Source organism: Macaca fascicularis, chromosome 3 (genome assembly GCF_037993035.2).
Source record: "Macaca fascicularis isolate 582-1 chromosome 3, T2T-MFA8v1.1".
NCBI lineage: Eukaryota > Metazoa > Chordata > Mammalia > Primates > Cercopithecidae > Macaca > Macaca fascicularis.
Genome location: NC_088377.1, coordinates 10,784,993 through 10,798,924, shown reverse-complemented (window position 1 = coordinate 10,798,924; position 13,932 = coordinate 10,784,993). Strand labels below are relative to the sequence as shown.

The window sequence follows — 13,932 nt, the reverse complement described above, 5'->3', positions numbered from 1 at the left end:
GTTAGGAACGGGGACGCACAGCCGGAGGCGAGCGGTATGAGCGCCAGTCTGTGGCCTGTTAGGAACGGGGACGCACAGCAGGAGGCGAGCGGTATGAGCGCCAGTCTGTGGCCTGTTAGGAACGGGGACGCACAGCCGGAGGCGAGCGGTATGAGCGCCAGTCTGTGGCCTGTTAGGAACGGGGATGCACAGCAGGAGGCGAGCGGTATGAGCGCCAGTCTGTGGCCTGTTAGGAACGGGGATGCACAGCAGGAGGCGAGCGGTATGAGCGCCAGTCTGTGGCCTGTTAGGAACGGGAATGCACAGCAGGAGGTGAGCGGTATGAGCGGGCGTTACCGCTTGGGCTCTGCCTTCTGTCAGGTTAGTGGTGGTAGTGGGTTATCCTAGGAACATGAACTCTGTTGTGAACTGCACATGCGAGGGATCTAGGTTGCATGCTCTTTATGAGACTCTTTTTTTTTTTTTTTTTTTTTTTTGAGACAGTTTCACTCTGTTGCCCAGGTTGGAGTACAGTGGCGCAACCTCGGTTCACTGCAACCTCCACCTCCCAGGTTCAAGCGATTCTCTAGCCTCAGCCACCTGAGTAGTTGGGATTACAGGCATGTGCCACCACGCCTGCCTAATTTTTGTATTTTTAGTAGAGACTGGGTTTCGCCACGTTGGCCAGGCTGGTCTTGAACTCCTGACCTCAAGTGATCCACCTGCCTTGGCCTCCCAAAGTGCTGGGGTCACAGGCGTGAGCCACCAAGCCTGGCCACTCTTTATGAGAATCTAACTAATGCCTGAGGATCGGAGGTGGTACAACAGCAGATCTACAGTTTCATCCTGAAACCAACCTTCCGCCCTCCTGCCCCTCTGCCACCCCATCTGTGGAGAAATTGTCTTCCACAAAACTGGTCCCTGGTGCCAAAAAGGTTAGGAACCATACCTCTATATAAGTGACCTGTAGATGGGAGCATTATATTTTCCCATCCTTTCTTTCCCAGAAAGAAAGTGACACAGGGACCTTCAAGTACTTAGATGATGACTACAAGATGTAGGTAGATGATATTTGGGCTTAGAGAAACTGTACCTGGCTCTGTTGCTGTTTGGACGGGACCTGAGTTTTGAGCCCAAGTGCTAGGTGGGAGTTAGGAGATGTCTCACTCTACTCTGCAGATCTCAGCTCCCCAGGCCAAACACGCCAGGGGAATTGGGGTGAGTAAGGAATTTCAGCAGCCTGACCCTGCAGCCCCCACAGATGGCTATCAGGCATGCTGGAGATAAGCAGTTCTTACAGCTTAGCCGGTAAGCTGCTGGTCTTTTGCAAGGCATATTTACGACATGTAAATGTTACGGCCTCGTGCTGGCTGGGGTGGATAAATGTTTCTAAGGTCCTTAAAAAGGAAATAAGGGCTTGCAAATTCTTTGGTTGTACAGCTCTATATCAGGAATTCTCCAGGTGATTGAAGACTGCATTTACAGACTTGCATAAAGGTGGATTGCTCTTTTAGGGGAAAGGGAGGAGCAGTAGAACCCCATTGAGTCCCACATTCTTCTGGATGTTTCACTGTTTCAGTACTCAGCCCTCCTGGTTTATGAGAACAGCCTACTTTTCTTTTTCTTTTTCTTTTTCTCTTTTTTTTTTTTTTTTTTTTGAGACAGTCTTGCTCTGTCACCCAGACTGGAGTGCGGTGGCGCAATCTTGGCTCATGGCAACCTCAGCCTCCCAGGTTCAAGTGATTCTCCTGCCTCAGCCTCCCGAGTAGCTGAGATTACAGGTGTCCGCCACCATGCCCAGCTAATTTTTTTGTATTTGTAGTAGAGATGGGGTTTCCCCATGTTGGCCAGTCTGGTCTCCTGACCTCAAGTGATCCACCCACCTCAGCCTTCCAAAGTGCAGGGATTGTAGACGTGAGCCACCGTGCCCAGCCAAACAGCATATTTATTGTTAGGGAGGGAACAGTCTTCATTATTTCTGTTTTTTCTTTTTCTTTATCAAGATATAATTCACATAATGCAAAATTCACCATTTACCCATTTTAAAGTATACAGTTAAGTGGCCTTTAGTACGTTTACCATGTTGTGCAACCATTACTGCTCTCTAGTTCCACACGATTTCATCACTCCAGAAGGAAACCCATACCCATTCAGCAGTTCCCCGCATTCCCCCCTCCCCCCAGCCCTGGTAACTACAAATCTACTTTCCCTCTGTACGGACTTTTCATGGAAATAGAATCATACCATATGTGGCTTTTTGTGACTGGTTCATTTCATTTAGCATCATGTTCTTGAGGTTCATCCGTGTTATGGTATGTGTTAGAATTTCCTTCCTTTTTATAGCTGAATAATACTCTGTTGTATGCATAAGTTACATTTTCTTTTCTTTTTTTTTTTTTTTTTTTTTTTGAGATGGAGTCTCGCTCTATCGTCCAGGTTGAAGTGCAGTGGCGCAGTCTCAGCTGACTGCAACCTCCACCTTCTGGGTTCAAGCGATTCTCCTGCCTTAGCCTTCCAAGTAGCTGGGACTGCAGGTGCCTACCACCACACCCAGATACTTTTTGTATTTTTAGTAGAGACAGGGTTTCACTGTGTTGGCCAGGACAGTCTTGGACTCCTGACCTCCAGTGATCTGCCTGCCTCGGCCTCCCAAAGTGCTGGGATTATAGGCATGAGCCACCGCACCAAGCCACATTTTTCTTTATCCATTGATCAGTTGATGGGCATTTAGATTTTTACCTTTTGGCTATTGCGAATAGTGTTGCTATGAGCATTCGTGTATAAGCTTTTGTTTGAACCTCAGTTTTCAACTCTTCAGGATGCATACTTAGAAGTGGCATTTGCTGGGACATATGGAAACGCTATGTTTAACTTATTAAGGAGCCACCAGTTGCACTATTTTAACATATCCACCAAAAGCAATGCGTGAACGTTCCAATTTCCTAACATCATCCTCACCAATACTTATTTTCAGGGTTTTTTTTGTTTTTTTTTTGTTTTTTTTTTTTTGTTTTTGAGACGAGTCTCGCTCTGTCACCCAGGCTGAAGTGCAGTGGTGCGATCTTGGCTCACTGCAAGCTCCACCTCCTGGATTCACGCCATTCTCCTGCTCAGCCTCTCGAGTAGCTGGGATTACAGGAACCTGCCACCACGCCCGGCCAATTTTTTGTATTTTTAGTAGAGACAGGGTTTCACCATGTTAACCAGGATGGTCTCAATCTCCGGACCTCATGATCTACCCGCCTCAGCTTCCCAAAGTGCTGGGATTACAGGCGTGAACCACCGTGCCTGGCCTCAAGTTTTTTCTTTTTTTTTTTTTGACACAGAGTCTCACTCTGTCGCCCAGGCTGGAGTGCAGTTGTGTAGTCTTGGCTCCTGCAACCTCCACCTCCTGGGTTCAAGCGATTCTCATCCCTCAGACTCTGGGGTTACAGGCATTAGCCACCATGCCTGGCTAATTTTTGAATATATATATACATATATTTTAATACAGATGGGGTTTCACCATGTTGGCCAGGCTGGTCTTGAACTCCTGACCTCAGGTGATCCACCCACCTCGGCCTCCCAAAGTGCTGGGATTACAGGCATGAGCCACCGTGCCCAACCTATTTTCAGTTTTGTTGTTTTTGAATGATAACCATCCTAGTGGTGTGACGTGGTCTCTCCCTGTGGTTTTTTAAAATTAATAATATTTTAAAGATAACTTTTATTGAGGCCCCACCAGGTGCAGAACGTGTTCCTGGCATGAAACTCCTTCTTCCTTTGCAATTCGGTCTTTCTTGAGTGGTCCCATTAATGCTTTCTTCTCCTCCATGGTCTGGAAGTGGCCATGGCCGCACTTGGAGGTGGTGTCAGTGAACTTAAGGTCAGTGTTCTCCAGAGCCCGCCGTTTGGTCTGCACCATCAAAGATGTGCAGAGAATGAGCAGTTGCTTCTTGGTTCCCACCACACAGCCTTTCAGCATGACAGAGTCATTGGTCACTTCACCATATTGGACAAAGCCACCCGGAGGGTTGATGCTCTTGTCAGACAGGACGTGGTCCATGGAGGCATTGTTCTTGATCAGTTTGCCATCCTCGGTAAGGTAGCGCTAGCCAGTCTTATAGATCTTCTTGTTGATCTCAGTGTGCTGATGGTCGCCTTTCTACTCAATGCATGCCATGGAGAAGGCCACATGGGCAGGATGCCGTGCCCCAATCCAGGCCACCTTGCACAGGCCTCGGTGGATCTTGTGGGGCAGCTTCTTGGTGTGCCAACAACTGATGACCTCTTTGTAGCCTTTGCCCTTGGTCACCCCGATGATGTCGATCATCTCGTCCAGCCCAAACGCTTGGTTCACAGGTACCTGCTGCTCTAGCCCCTCCTGGGCCCAGTCCAGCTTCTCAGCCGTGGTGCCTCTGTTCACTTGGCTCTCCATCAGCTGGGCCTTCTTCTGGCACAGAGGAAGCAGGCACGTCTGGGTGTGGGCAGTGACGCGGGTGACTTGGCAGTGCTTCTTCATGCTACTGAAGTCTTCTCCAGCTGCTTCTTGCCATCCTCATCCTGCCATTTCTTGCGGTACTTGGTAAAGGCCTTCTTCTTAGATTTCTGCCGGTTGTTAGAGAAATGCCTTTTGCACTTATCGTTGATGTGCTCAGCAAAGATGGTCTTGAAGGTCCTGAGGCCTCAAGGGGTTTCCACGTAGCCCACAATGCCCACAACCACCATAGGTGGTGTCTCCACAGTGGTCACGGCCTCCACCAGCTCCTTCTCTTTCACCTTGGATTCTGGCCTGTCGACTTCCCGTGTGATGTGGGTCATGCCAGCCTTGTATCCCAGGAAGGCTGTGACGTTGACCAGCTTGGAAGGGTCATCCTTAGGGAAGCTCTTTACCTTCCCATGATGCTTATATCTGTGCTCCCATGGCAGGAAGCAGAGGGACCCATGTCTGGGAGTGGAGAACTTTCTGTGAGACATCACACCATCAGATTCCACTGGTAGAACTCTCCCTGTGGTTTTGATTTGCATTTCCCTATGACTAATAATTTTGAGCATCTTTTCATGTGCTTATTGGGCATTTGTGTATCTTTTTGGAAGAAATTTCTATTCTAGACCTGGCGCAGTGGCTCATGCCTGTAATCCCAGCACTTTGGGAGGCGAGACCGGCAGATCACAAGGTCAAGAGATCGAGACCACCCTGGCCAACATGGTGAAACCCTGTCTCTACTAAAAATACAGAAATTAGCTGGGCATGGTGGTGTGCACCTGTAGTCCCAGCTACGCAGAAGGCTGAGGCAGGAGAATTGCTTGAACCCGGGAAGTAGAGGTTGCAGTGAGCTGAGATCGTGCCACTGCACTCCAGCCTGGGTGACAGAGTGAGACTGTCTAAAATATGTGTGTGTGTGTGTATATATATATTTTTTATATGTTATATTATACGTATATATGTATATATATACAAAATTATCCAGTCGTGGTAGTGCATGCCTGTGGTCCCGGCTACTCAGGAGGCTGAGGTAGGAGGATTGCTTGAGCCCAGGAGATCAAGGCTGCAGTGAGCCATGATCGTGCCACTGCACTCCAGCCTGAGTGACAGAGCAAGAGCCTGTTTCCAAAAAAAAAAAAAAAAAAAAAAAAGACATAATTTTTTGTTAGAGAAGTTACCTGAGGAATCCCAGCACGGTCTCCTCTTGGATCTCATTTCTTGTTCCCTGCTGCTGTGATTAACTATTGAGTTCAAGCAACTACCTTGAAGAATTTGCAAGATACAGTTGAGACAAAGGTGACGCTGTCAGGCCCTACCTCAGCCCTGCCTGTGGCGGCTGACATTCACGGAGAGCTCAGTGTGTGCTAAGGAGTTGGTGTGCATTGTTATATAATACTTAAAATGTATCTTGAGATTCTTCTCAGTTTCAACCACTTGTGCGAGGCCACTGCCAGCCAGCGGCAGGTGAGGGCTCAGACCCCGACCAGCCTGGTTCCAAAGCCCAAGCTCATGAGCAGAGCCTCCAGCGTTCTTCACGTCAGTATCTGTATAGCTCACATAAGGGGCAAGGGCTGTGCTTCTTTTCTGCCAGGGACCCTGTCTCCATCACCCAAATGCAGTAGGTGCAATTAGTAGGCCCGTTTTACCGATGAAGGTTAACTCACTTGTCCGGTGTCTTATGCAACTGAGTGGTTATTATGGATTGAATTGTTGCCTCCATAAAAAAAAAAACCCTGGAGTCTTAATCCTTAGTATCTCAGTATGTAACTTGATTTGGAAACAGCATTTTTACAGAGTTAATCCAGCTAGAGGAGGTCATTAGGGGGTGGCCCTAATCCATTGTGACTGGTGTCCTGACGAAAAAGGGGAAATGTAGACACAGACATGCATGAGGAAAGGCATCATGTGAGGATGAAGGCAGACACCAGGAAGGTGCATCTACAAGCCAAGGAGTGCCAAAGAGTGACAGCAAACTCCTAGCAGGCGGGGGAGAGGCACGGGACAGATTCTCTATGCAGCCTTCAGAAGGAAGCCACTCTCTTGACTCCTTGATTTCAGATTTAATATGAGAGAACACATTTCTGTTGTTGAAGCCACCTGGTGTGTGGCGCTTCGTTACAGCAGCCTTAGAATGCTACGACAGTGGTAGGACAAGATCTATTAACACCTCAGTGCTGGGAATAAGGCATTGAACACTAAGCCCCTGCTCTCATGGAAAGAAATGATGCTTTCTTGGCGAGAGACAGATGACAGATGACTGTGATGTCAGATGCTGAATGCTAAGAAGAAAAATGAACTGGGGAAGTGGGGTATGGAGGAAGGAGGAGGGAGTGCTATTTTAGACAGAGAGAGCACTGACAGCGTGACATTAAAGCAGAGGCCAGGGCGAAGTGAGCAAGCTGGCGGGAAGGGCCATCTGCTGGGGCATGGGCCTGTGTCCAAGGCATGGGAAGGGGACAGGAGTAGCCAGAGGACAGAGTGACCAGAGATACAGCAGGGTCAGGCCACTGATAGGATTTTGGTCTGGCGGGGAGGGGAAGCCACTGAGCTTCCTCCCAGGGAGGCTATGAGCAAGGGAACCTCTGTCTCACCCATTGCAAGAATCCCCTGGGCTGTCACCAAGCACAAGAGCCAGTGTGGAGGCACGCACCTTTGGCCCTGAAATCAGTTCCTGCCGTTACTGGATGTGGAGGGTTTGGATGGTACTGGAGGAGCATGTCTTGATCATCATCAGGAATACTTGCTTCTGTGAAACTTGCAACTTCTGCATTCAAGGGTCCCTGATAGGAGCTGATATGAATAAAGAATTTTCTTCACTGGGTGCAGTGGTGCATGCCTGTAATCCTAGCACCTTGAGAGGCTGAGGGCAGAAGGATCACTTGGGCCCTGGAGTTTCAGACCAGCCTGGGCAACATGGGGAAACCTTGTCTGTCCAAAAATACAAAAATTATCTGGGCATGGTGGTGTACCCCTGTAGTCCAGCTACTCAGAAGGCTGAGGTGGGAAGATCCCTGGAGCCTCAGCCTGGAGCTGTTGCACCACTGTACTCCAGCCTGGGTGACAGAGTGAGACCTTGGCTCAAAAAAAAGGAATTTTTTTAAGGCTTTGGTGATCATCACATTTCTTGGACTTATGCACAGAAATTCAGTGAGTAAGAGTTGAGTGTTGGGCGGGGCGCAGTGGCTCACGCCTGTAATCCCAGCGCTTTGGGAGGTCAAGGCAGCAGGTGGATCGCCTGAGGTCAGGAGTTTGAGACCAGCCTGGCCAACATGGTGAAACCCTGTCTCTATTAAAAATACAAAAAATTAGCCAGGCATGGTGGCGAGTGCCTGTAGTCCCAGCTACTTGGGAGGCTGAGGCAGGAGAATCACTTAGAGGTTTCAGTGAGCCAAGATTGCACCACTGCACTTCAGACTGGGGGACAGAGCAAGAGTCTGTCTCAAAAAAAAGAGTTGAGAGTTGAATTAGTAAAATTCTTTGTAATACAGATTTAAACAATAATTTAGGACACAAAAGCACAACATACTTTTTTTAAAGGTAGGTGACTAAATGTTATAATGCATAAACCTGAGATCTGGAGGAGAAGACTCATCTAGTCAACTCTTTTTACAATTAAGAAAACTGCATCCCAGAAGGTCGTGGTATGTCCAGCTATAGACAGATTCTAATGGTATCATTTTCAAACTTGATCAATGTTTCAGTATCATTTTTAGAATTTTTCTGTGTTATAGAATAGTTTATCTTTTTTTTTTTTTTTTGAGATGGAGTCTCGCTCTGTCGGCCAGGCTGGAGTGCAGTGGCGCCATCTCGGCTCACTGCAAGCTCTGCCTCCTGGGTTCAAGCAATTCTACTGCCTCAGCCTCCTGAGTACCTGGGACTACAGGTGCCCACCACTACGCCTGGCTAATTCTTCTTTTGTATTTTTAGTAGAGAGAGGGTTTCACTGTGTTAGCCAGGATAGTCTCGATCTCCTGACCTTGTGATCAGCCCACCTTGGCCTCCTAAAGCACTGGGATTACAGGTGTGAGCCACCATACTTGGCCCCAAGAATAGTTTTTTTTATAGTTTTTAGTTTCTTTTATAGTTTTTGAATAGGGTAACAGGAATAGGGTAACTTTTGGTTAATGGTTTGTCTGAGACTTCAAGCCATCATCTTTCCCTGATTATTTTAGATACATTTTAATCACCAAAATATACACACTGGAATGCTATTCACCTTTTATTAAAGAAGGAAATTCTGCCATTTGTGACAACATGGATGAACCTGGAGAACAGTATGTCAAGTGAAATAAGCCAGGCACAGAAAGTCAAATAACCGCATGATCTCACTTACATGTGGAGTGTAAAAAAGGTGAACTCACAGAGGTAGAATAAAATGATGGTTACCAAGGGTCAGGGACAGGGTGGGCTGAAATAGGGAGGGGTTGCTCAAAGGATATGAAGTTTCTGTTAGATCAGAGGAATAAGTTCAAGAGATCTGTTGTACAACATGGCACCTATAGTTAATAACAATGTATTATATACTTGAAAATTGCTAAGAGAGGCCGGGTGTGGTGGCTCACACCTGTAATCCCAGCACTTTGGGAGTCCGAGGTGGGCAGATCACCTGAGGTCAGGAGTTCGAGACCAGCCTGGCCAACATGATGAAACTCCATCTCTACTAAAAATACAAAAATTAGCTGGGCATGCTGGCAGGCGCCTGTAATCCTAGCTACTCGGGAGGCTGAGGCAGGAGAATCACTTGAACCCGGGAGGCGGAGGTTGCAGTGAGCTGAGATCATGCCACTGTACTCCAGCCTGGGCAACAAGAATGAAACTCCATCTCAAAAAAAAAAAAATAGAAAGAAAATTGCTAAGAGAATAGGTATTAAGTGTTTCTCACCACAAAAATGAGAAAATATTGGTAATGCATGTGTTAATTAACTTGATTTAGATGTTTCACAACGTATACATATTTCATATGTTGCATATGATAAACATAAAAAAATTTAGTCAATTGAAAAAATTTTTTTGGTTTTTTTTTTTTTTTTTTTTTTTTTGAGACAGGATCTGGCTGTCACACAGGCTGGAGTGCAGTAGCACAGTCGTGGCTCACTGCAGCCTCAACCTTCGGGGCTCAAGTGATCCTCCTACCTCAGCTCCTGAGTAGCTGCAACTACAGGCATGTGTATGCCATCATGCCCACCTAATTTTTGTAATTTTTGTAGAAGCAGGATTTTGCTATGTTGCCCAGGCAGGTCTTAAACTCCTAGGCTGAAGTGATCCACCCACCTCGGCCTCCCAAAGTGCTGGGATTGTAGGCATAAGCCACCTTGCCCAGCCCAAGAAAAACATTTTAATCAAGTGCCTTTTGAGTCCTGAACCCAAGTGCTCTACCAAGCATGATTTACAGCTTTGATTTTGGAAATGAAGGCTCATAGAAATAAATTAACTCTGGATTTAAAAATCCTATCATTAAAGCTTTTTAGAAAAAAAAAAAAAAGTTGTAATGGTCCTACATGAACCAGTTTTTTTGTTTTTTTGTTTTTTTGGTTTTTTTTTTACTGCTTTTATCTGATAACATACTACAGTTTCACAGAGCAGCCATGAACAGGAAGGGCAATATGAGGTCTGTGGTGTCACACAGTTCAGCTTCCGGAGTCTTCATCACTTAGCTACAAGCACCTCCTGTTTAAAGCAGAGCCTCCTGATTGTGGTGTTTCAGAATTAGTGCTGCAGTGTGGTGGGAAGAACATGGGCTGGAGTTTGGAGACCTGGTGAACTACTCTAGCCCTTTACAGATCGGCTACAAGACCTCTTTACCTAAAAACTTGGTGAGAGGCCTGGTGTGGTGGCTCATGCCTGTAATCCCAGCACTTTGGGAGGCCAAGGTGGGTGGATCACCTGAGGTCAGGAGTTCGAGACCAGCCTGGCCGACGGCCGACATGGCAAAACCCCATCTCTACTAAAAATACAAAAATCAGCTGGGCGTGATGGTGGACACCTGTAATCCCAGCTGCTCGGGAGACTGAGGCCAGAGAATTTCTTGAACCTGGGTGGTGGAGGTTGCAGTGAGCTGAGATTGCACCACTGCACTCCAGCACTCCAGCCTGGGTGACCACAAACCAAAGTAATAAATTAATTAATAAAAACTTGGTGAGTCCAACAGAATCCTTCTTTTTTTTTTGAGGCTGGCGTGCAATGGCATGATCTCAGTTCACTGCAACCTCTGCCTCCTGGGCTGAGGTCATCCTCCTGCCTCAGCCTCCCAAGTAACTGAGACTATAGGCATGTGTGCACTACCAAGCCTGGCTAATTTTTGTGTTTTCTTTTTGTAGAGACAGGGTTTCACTATGTTGCCCAGGCTGGTCTCAAATTCCTGAGCTCGAGTGATCCTCGCAAAGTGCTGAAATTATGGGCGTGAGCCACCATACCTGGCCAGGATCCTGATTTTTTACCACTGCCTGAATCAACTCCTCTTCCCTGTTGACTAGTATAGTTCACATAAGCCCTCTTCAGCTTGGAGACTGTGTTAGTCTGCCAGGGCTGCCATAACAAAATACCACTAGCAGAGTGAATTAAACAACAGAATTTTTTTGTCACAGTTCGGGAGGCCAGAAGTCCAAGATCAATGTGTCGGCAGGATTGGTTCCTCTGAGGCCTCTCTGCTTGGCTTGGAGATGGTGTCTTCTCCCAGGGTCCTCACAGGATCATCCCTCCGAATGTATCTGTGTCCAGATTCCTTCTTTTTTTTTTTTTTTTTTGAGATGGAGTGTCACTTTGTTGCCCAGGCTGGAGTGCAGTGGCGTGATCTCGTCTCACTGCAATCTCCACCTCCCGGATCCTCCTGCTTCAGCCTCCAGAGTAGCTGGGATTACGGGTGCTTGCCACCACACCCAGCTGATTTTTGTATTTTTAGTAGGGATGGGGTTTCACCATGTTGACTAGGCTGTTCTGGAACTCCTAACCTCAAGTGATCCGCCCGCCATGGCCTCTCAAAGTGCTGGGATTACAGGTGTGAGCCACTGCGCCCGGCCCAGATTTCCTCTTCTCATAAGGACACCAGTCAGACTGCATTAGGGCTCACCCTAACTGCTTCATTCTACTTTGATTACCTCTTTAAAAATCCTATCTCCAGCCAGGTATGGTGGCTCATGCTTGTAATCCCTTGGCCTGTGGGAGGCCACGGTGGGTGGATCACTTGAGGTCAGGAGTTCAAGACCAGCCTGACCAACATGGCGAAATCCTGTCTCTACTGCAAATACAAAAATGATCTGGGTGTGATGGCACATGCCTGTAATCCCAGCTTCTCAGGAGGCTGAGGCAGGAAAATTACTTGAACCCAGAAGACAGAGGATGCAATGAGCCAAGATTGCGCCACTGTTCTCTAGCCTGGGCAATAGAGTGAGACTCTGTCTCAAAACAAAAACAAAAGCAAAACAAAACAAAACAAAACCTGTCTCCAGATACAGTCTGAGTCTCAGGTGGAGGTCAGGAAGGTCTTTGCCATACGAGTTTGAGAGGGATACAGTTCAACCATGACAGAGTGTGATGAGGAGGTGCAGGCTGTCTCTCCACCTGTCATCTGTTTACAAAGCTGATTTCTGGTGGAAGCCCAGATGGTCTTGTATCACGCACCTAGTGGAGGAACAGAGGAAGTGTGATTTCTTTAGTCTTGTTCGTGGTCCAGGAGCCCAGTGAGCTTTGGCTTTGGGGTGTGTGCGTGCATGTGCGCGTGTGCGTGCCTGTGCGTGTGTGCGTGTGCGTGCATGTGTGTGGTGACACAGTGACGTACCCAGAGCTGTTGAGTCAGGAAAGCCTTCCAGGTGATTTGTGCCCCCTCCATCGCATGCCAAGAGCTCTGCACCAGCTTATTCATGGGGCACTGCATTGTGGGGGTATCCTGCATGTTTGCTGGGGATGGTCCTTTCAGCCTTCCTCCCCCACTGGAGCCTTGGTGCTGCTGCCACAGTTAGATCTGCACTGCTTATCCCTGCTGGCCAGACCCTGCATTGCTCAGTGGACTGGAACAAGGCCACCAGCCCTGCCAGCCTCCTTGTGTATGAGCTGCACCTCTCAGCCTGCAGGGTGCCTGGTTTCATCTCAGCATCTCACTTGTAGGGCCTCATCTGTTAGAGCGTGACACCTAAATTTGGGGCTATGATTTTAGCCATTTTCCAGCAACGTTTGTTCTGATGACTTTGGTGGCTGTGACCGTGAGGGTGGAGGTGGTCAGGTAAGTGCAGGGCCAGGGTCATTGTGGAATGATAAAGGCCTGAATTGCTTGAGAAGAGACCAAATGGAAAGGATGCTGTTGATGGGAATTCTTGACAGGCTTCACATTAAACTAGATCCTGCACCTCTGCAGGAGAGGGGCCAGCCCAGCATCCATTTGTCTCTGGCAGTGTCCTGATGCTTTTGGCACCAGGATTTTAAAGATGCAGATCCAACTCCCATTTCTTTTTCTCTCCTCTCCCCTCCCCTCCCCTCCCATTTCTTTTCTTTTTTGAGACAGAGTCTCACTCTGTCGCCCAGGCTGGAGTGCAGTGACCCAATCTTGGCTCACTGCAACCTCTACCCCCTGGTTCAAGTGATTCTCCTGCCTCAACCTCCTGAGTAGCTGGGATCACAGGCAGGCACCACCACACCTGGCAAATTTTTTAATATTTTTATTAGAGACAGGGTTTCGCCATGTTGACCAGACTGGTCTTGAACTCCTGACCTCAGGTGATCTTCTTGCCTTGGCCTCCCAGAGTGCTGGGATTACAGACGTGAGCCACTGTGCCCAGCCCTAACTTCCATTTCTAAGGTGTGGCAAAGGCTGCTGAATAACTTTGCTGTCATTCTGTTGTGGTTGCCATGCTGGGGCTCTGATGACTTTGCAGCTTCGCCCCTTACCCCAGGTTATCTGGAGGAGCTGAGGATGTGCAAGGGCACTGCTACCCCAGGCTTGACAGCAGCCTCAGTGAGGGCCACTCACACTGTAAGGTTGAGGTGGTCTTTTTGAAAAGAGCATTTCTCTTTGCTGAAGAGTCTGATGTGCTTTTCGATAATTTGTAGCCAGGATAGTCTATTTATTTTGTGTTTGAGTGAAGGAATATTTTTGCCATTCTTCCTTTCAGGTTTGCTGTGGGGATGGAGGTAGTCCAGATTTAGAGATGAATTATTCCTCCAGTGCTGTGATTTAAATGGCCCTTCCAAAGTTCATGCTGAAACTTAACCCCAATATGACAATATTGGGATTGGGGGGCCTTTAAAAGGTGATTGGATCATGAGGGCTTTGTTCTCATAAATGGGTTACTCGATTACGAATTAATGCATTGATGGGTTATCCTGGGTGAGGAACTGGTAGCTAAATAAGAAGAGGAAGAGAGGCCTGAGCTAGCATTAGCATGCTCAGCCTCCTTGGCATGTGATATCCTGCGCCACATCGGGACTCTGCAGAGAATCTCCACCGGCAAGAAGGCCCTCACCAGATGCAGCCCCTTCAGCCTCTGTAACTGTAAAAA

At 47.7% G+C, this 13,932-nt stretch overlaps 1 protein-coding gene and 1 pseudogene across 4 annotated transcripts in view; one reads left to right on the top strand and one right to left on the bottom strand.

Annotated features, from left to right (window-relative positions):
• Positions 1–13,932, top strand: part of DOP1B (DOP1 leucine zipper like protein B) — a 123,384-nt gene that overhangs the window by 9,490 nt on the left and 99,962 nt on the right. The gene's annotated exons all lie outside the window — the stretch shown is intronic.
• LOC102131745 (large ribosomal subunit protein uL3-like) lies at positions 3,686–4,935 on the bottom strand (annotated as a pseudogene).